Below are 6,656 nucleotides of genomic sequence, written 5' to 3'. Positions count from 1 at the left end.
TCCCAGAATCCTGGCAAGAAAGTCTGGCTTTGTTATGTCATGGGTCCCAGACTCCTAATTCTTTCATACTGGTCCTTCAGGGGTCCTGTGCCCTAGGTCATCCTCTTGCATCTGTGCAGAGACCTTAACCCCTTTCCCTTTCATCGGTCTCAGTTTTCCATCTGTTCTCCATCATGGACACACACACACACGTGCACACGCACACACACACGCATGCACACTCCACTTTCCTCATCCCACACATCCTGCTAATTGCAGCCTGGGTCTCCCTGTCCTCCTATAGGTCAGGTTTGCTCTCCATACTGACCTTCATGTCCTTACCTCATCCCTTCAGTATCAAACCCAACCTTCCCCCAACACCACCCAGCGACTTCCATAATTCTGTGTTTTCAATATTATGACTTTGCTTTGACGAAACAAAAAGCAGCTAGACAGAGGTGCCCCAAGTGCTGTGCCCAAGCACCACAGCCTGGGAGCAATGATTAATGATTGATATGTGAGGCCCCAGCCCACTGTAGGTGGTGCCATCCCTGGGCAGTTGGTCCTGGGCTGTATAAAAACAAAAACTTAAGAAGGCCACAATGGGCACGCCAGTGAGCAATATTTCTCCATGGTCTCTGGTTTAGTTCCTGCGTCCAGATTCCTGCCTTGGCTTCTCTCAATGATGAGCTGTGATTTATAAGCCAGATTAAACCCTTCGCCCCAAGTTGGTTTGTCAGTGTTTTTTGTTTGTTTGTTTGTTTGTTTTGTTTTTTTAATTTAATTAATTTATTTATTTTTTTGTTTGTTTTTCGAGACAGGGTTTCTCTGTGGTTTTGGAGCCTGTCCTGGAACTAGCTCTGTAGACCAGGCTGGTCTCGAACTCACAGAGATCCGCCTGCCTCTGCCTCCCGAGTGCTGGGATTAAAGGCGTGCACCACCACCGCCCGGCTTGTCAGTGTTTTATCACAGCAATAGAAAACAAACCAAGCCACAGGGCCACAGCACTGGGGGAGGGCATCTTTCCCCACTGCCCCTCAAATGCACCCTGATCCTTTTCCCTGCTGACTCCTAGCCAGGGGAACTTACTGATCACCATGCCCTATGTCTTGCTGTGTTAGTGGCTGAGCTTCTCACTGGAGATCTCTAATCTTTCTTTCATGTTGACTCTGCCCCCCCCCAGCCCCCAAACAGATGAAAACCTGTATTAATTACAAGGATTTGGCTGTGCCATGTTTTACAGTTCTTTAATCAAACCCCAAGCGAGGTGCTGTTAAATGGACTTTAGAAGGTCTTCAACATCTGCAGCCAGGTCAGTGTGAACAGGGGAAGGTCAGGAGAGGGTTTTAGGAACAAACTGCCAAGTCAGAGCATGAACATCGAGACCACTGCATCTCCACAGGCCACCTGACTAAACTCTCATAGATGGGAACACCTAGTATGTCTGGTGCTGGCCTTTGGGGCTAGAGTTCCCAGCAGCTGCGTTCAACCCTCTGTGCTGCAGGCTTGCATTTCTGAGCCTCCAGTTGGGTCAAAGGAGGTCATTGGGAGGTGGGCCAACCAAAGAGGAGGGGCTCTCTTGTTCACAGAATGCAAAGCGATTTGCCAGAACCAGGAAGTGGAGATGCGGAGGCTTCAGGATGTCTCCACTGTCCCCCATGTGAACTACATGGCCCACTTCCTGTAAGGGGCCTGAGAAAGAGACAGTCTGCCAGTTATCTGAAGAGAGTTTTCCAGGACTAGGGGAGACTGGGAGGCCTGCTCCTTGACACAGGAGTCACCCTATCAAGGACAGAGGATAGTGCCTCTGTGGGTCTTTCCCACCTGCACACGTCCTCTCAATGTCAATTCAGCTTGCCAGAGCCTGAAGCCTGTGGAGCGGGTGGAAGCTTTGCTGGCCTCAGGGAAGGACAGAGAGCATCATTCTAGCTGACAGTGTCCAATCGGAGCCTTGCAGCTGGGAGTGGGTAACACTCACCCTCCATGTGTCCTTTCTGAATTCATCTGCTCACTCAAAAATGGCCACTGAGCAGGTAAAAACTATTTGGCCTCATTAGAAGTGAGCTGTGAGTCCCAAGGTGTAGCCACATCCATCTGGGGAAGCATAACTCCAAGCCAGTGCTAGGGAATGGATGGAGAAGATGCTGGGGAGCACAGTCTGAGTGTGCACGTTCACACACCTTGCCTCCTTGTTCCCATGTTAAAGTCCTCCGTACTTCAGAATGTGAGCATGCTTGCACATAGGGTCTTTAAAGATGCAGCAAAGGTAAATGAGATCTTTATGATGGATCCCCATCCAGTGTGGACACCTTGATATTGGACCTTGGGAACTGGAAGTATGTGTCCCTATCATAAGAGGACAACAGACATCAAAAGACCAATGTGCGGTTATAGCCATCTGAAAGTCAAGGAGAGATGCCCCAGAAAGAACCAACCCTGTGAACACTTGACTTAGAATACCCAACCTCCAGAACTGTCTGCTCTTTGAGTCCTTTGGTGTGTAGAACTTCATCCATTAAAGCAGCCTGAGCCGGGGAATATAATGGATGGATGTGGGCTTTTTGTGGGAGGGGTGGGATGAGGTATGTGTGGGACATGGGGCAGGAGCCAGCATTTGGAGCAGTTACTGTGCTGCTCCCACAGAGAAGACAGCATACACCCACATCTTGTTAAATAGGGAGAAGAAGAGAGCGTAGGAAGCAAACCGGATGGAAGATTCAGGAAGTAGGAAAGTGTGAAAGTCAAGTGTGGTGTGTGGCTTGTGCTGAGTCTTCCATTGAATACTGAATCTTCCCTGATGCTGATCAGACCACCCAAGGAGACTGATCTCATCTAGCGTGAATATGGATTTCCCGAGTATGTGTCCCTTCCTTATCCCCCTGCCCGAGATGTATTCAGGCTCATGATTTCACAGGTGTCAGCAGATGATCACTTGGCTCTGTTGATTCTGGGCCAGTGCTGAAGCAAAACATCATGGTGACAAACACAGGATGTAACAACACTGCTTACCTTACAGTAGTAGCCAGGGAAGGACAGTGGAGATGAAGGGCTTACAAGGACAAGACACATCCTTTACAGACATGGTGCCCATTGGCCTACTTCCTCTTCCTAGCCCTGCTTCCTAAGCTGTCAATTCTCTGTATTTGTATACACTATTTGTCCTGTGCTGCAGACTCTCAGTTTGCAGGCTCACTTGGCCTCGGTGATTTTGTTTCTCTCTCTGTGTGGTGGCTTTGTGACTGTCCTATGCCTGTTCAGGTTCTGGTCAGAACCGAGTCTCACAACCAGGACTCGTAATGAGCTCTGTTCTGTGAAGATGCTGAGGTTATCCCTGATCCTATCACCTAACCGTGCAGCTGGCCCCTCCCTCTCTACTTATGAGGCCCATAGTGTCACCTTAACCAGTCTCTGGCCTCAGCAGTGTTGATAGGGGGAGCCACCCTGTCCATTGTTGGCTGCTGAGAGGCATTCCAGGCCTCTGCTACTAGCTGTTAGCAGCAGACTTCCCGCCAACGAGGGTGATCAAAGCATCTCCTGTCCTTGTGTTATGTCCCCTAGAGTCAGGTTCCTGCCTGCCTGTTAATAGCTGCTGTTCTAAAGCCACAGTGCCCATGACGGTCCATCTTCACTGTCAACTGGACTGGATTTAGAATCACCTAGGAGACACACTTGTGCCTATGTCTGTGAATGCGTTTCCAGAGAAGATGAACAGTTGAGGGATGACTCACCCTGAGCATGGGTGTCACCACCCCATGGGTCAAGGATGGAGTAAAAAGTCCAACAGGAGAAAGGGAGCTAAGCTCTGTCATTCATACCTCTCTGTTCCTGACTTGATGCAACATGGCTTCTTCCTGCCACTGAGGCATCTCCAAATGATGGGCTGTATCCCCTTGAGCTGTGAGCCAAAATCAACCCTTCCTTAAGTTGCTTTTGTTAGAGATTTTGTCAAAGCAGAGAGAAAAGTCACAAATTCTGCATTGTACAGCTTTTGTTTGTGAGGAGGGTGGATGAGCCCAGCCAGCCCACATCACCTCGGCTACCAATCTTGTGCTGTCTCTTCCTCTGAGGTAATAGACATGTCAATCTTCCTATGCATGCATGTGGACCAGCCTACTTCTGTCTTTTTGGTTTTTCTTTCTTCTCTGTGTAGATGGACAGGGAGCAAAAGGTGCACATTTATACATAAATATCCTGTTCCAAATAGCTGGGATTGTCCTTTACCTTCTGTCCCCCAAAAGTGACATCATTCCTGTCATATGCCCCTCTAGCTATAGGACTTTAGTAGCCCCTGCTATCAATTTTGCTCGGTTGACAGGTTATCCTCTGGGGAGCAAAAATTATTATGAAACTCAGACCAACGTTTTGCTTTAATTGGCTTCTTTTTTAAACTCTGAAACTTGATGCCAGCCCTTTGAAAATTCTTGGCATCTTCAGCCATGGTTCCTAGGGCAGTTGGGCTATGGCGAGTGTTATAGAGTCATGAGTCTCCTGTGGATGGCTACAGTGTTACAGGTCAGTGACCTTTTTAGAGATGAAATAACTTGAATCTGTTCTCTGTATGCTAAAGTCTAGTTGACTACCCAACTCATTGACTTATAGTCCCCCGCAGTAGGACAATCGGATGTCCTGATTGTTTGAGGGTGGTCCTGTTGTCCCCAACCTAACCGAGAGTGCCCCCATTTTCTCTTCAAAGTACCTTAGTTTTGATAATAAAAATGTGGTCACCCAAGTAAAGGCTCCATGTCCACTCTCCTTATTTCATTAAATATAGATGTTTAACAAATGATACCTTCCCTTTACTAACCTAAGACTTAACTAACCCGAAGCCCAGTGAACACTCCCTGGCCCTTGTGCAGATCCTTAGGGGAATGGCATCTCTTACACACTGGTGACCTTGCACAGTTTGCAGAGATGCAGTAGATACACACGAAACAAACGGATGTGCACCGAGAGCCCATCATATTGACCATGTTCTGGAAGAATCAGTATTTTAGCCTGTGAGATCTGATAGCGTTTGCCATAATGACTTGATCCAGCCCAGCTGGCACATTATGACATGAGTGACCCCATCCCTGTGGCTCACACCCATGCCCATTTGATCTCTGGGATGACCAGATGTACCTGTCCCCTAGAAGGAAGCCCTCCTTGATTTTACTGCAGAGTTGACCAGGCTGGCAGCTCAGCTCTTGTCTCCTGAAGGCAACATCACCAGGAATTCTCACAGTGGCTCTTTCTCCTCCCCTTATGTTTCCCCTGAGCAGAATGCTGGGGTGCAGGTCACAATTCACCCCCTTCCTCCTGGCAACCATGGACCTAAACTGGGACATTTTGGTAATGCAGATTGTTCTGTCTTCAGAAAGAATGGATTTGATTATTCCAGGCGCCTATCATTCCCCTTGGTTGTGGTCAACAAAAACCAATATGGCTGACTCAGTCCGACGTGAGTGCCGGGAACCCTGAGAAGGAAACTGGATGTCAGCTGGTGGAGGGAAATATAGGTGAGAGCTCTTCCAATACCCGAGAAAAGCAACTCAAGGAAGGAGGGATTTATTTGGACTTGCTAGTTTGAGGATACTATCTGTCATAGCAGGAAGTAAGAAGGGAAAGGAGCCTGAGGCAGCTGATGACATTGTGTCCACAGTCAGGAAGCAGAGAGCCTTCGGTACTCAGCTTGCCTTCTCCTCTTCATTCAGTCCAGAGCCTCAGCCTGAGGAACAGTGCCACCCACACTTAGGATGGAATTTCCCACCTTAATAAACTCTATCTAGAAACTCCCTCACAAACATGCCCAGGGATTGTTTCCAAGGTGATTCTACATCCCATCAAGTAAATGCTCAAGGTTACCCATCACACCATCCCATATCTTGTCTCCTGTTTCTTTGCCAGCTCTTCTTGGGCTAGTGGCCCACATCTCCCCTTTCTCTTTTCACTTAAGTGCTTCTGCTTGTTGTCACCAAAGCTGAAGCCAAATGGAGACCCTTGGTGCTCGAAGGCTCCCCATGAACACACAGCTCTATTGTTCTGTCCCCAAAGCCTTCCCAAAGACCGAGGGCCAGAAGTCATTTGTGTAAGTGCACAGAGCTAATTATTCTCTCTGCAGATGGTGAGCCTCTGTAATCTTCTTGGGTTTGTCATAATCCAGCCCTTCTAAAAGCCGCTGAGGTGGTGAGTCTCCATGTGAGAGGGCCAATGATTGAGCAGAGAGAGTTCCAGAAGTTACAGAAGACTCGTCTGAGGCATATCCAGAGGGTCCATCAAAAGACCCACAGCAGTTACTGGGAAAGGGGCCGCATCCACCTCAGCCTGACCTCCATTGGCTGTTCCCTGGGCTCAGAGAGCTGAGCCATGCCCAAGTGTTCCTCCGGTGAGTGGGTAGTTAGACACCAGGGGTGGGGGATAGAAAGACGGATGCTGGGAAGTCCTAGAAAATAGGGAGATGTTCTTGCTGCCGATGCTGGCGGTGATGCAAGGCTCGGCTGCCTCCCTGCAGCCTATTGAGCTGGGAGCAGATCATGTTGAAACATGGTGCTGTCATAGCGGCCGAGTTTCAGGTTCCTGCCGGTTGATTTATGGGTGTCCGTGCTGTAGCCTGTCCGGTCCTTCCACCTGGACCTTTGGGGGAAACAATGCAGTTGCTGTAGCCAGCAAGAAAGAAATTTCTTCTCAGGACATTTGGG

This window comes from Chionomys nivalis, chromosome 12 (genome assembly GCF_950005125.1).
Source record: "Chionomys nivalis chromosome 12, mChiNiv1.1, whole genome shotgun sequence".
In the NCBI taxonomy this organism is placed as follows: Eukaryota; Metazoa; Chordata; class Mammalia; order Rodentia; family Cricetidae; genus Chionomys; species Chionomys nivalis.
Note: the sequence above shows the minus strand (reverse complement) of the source record.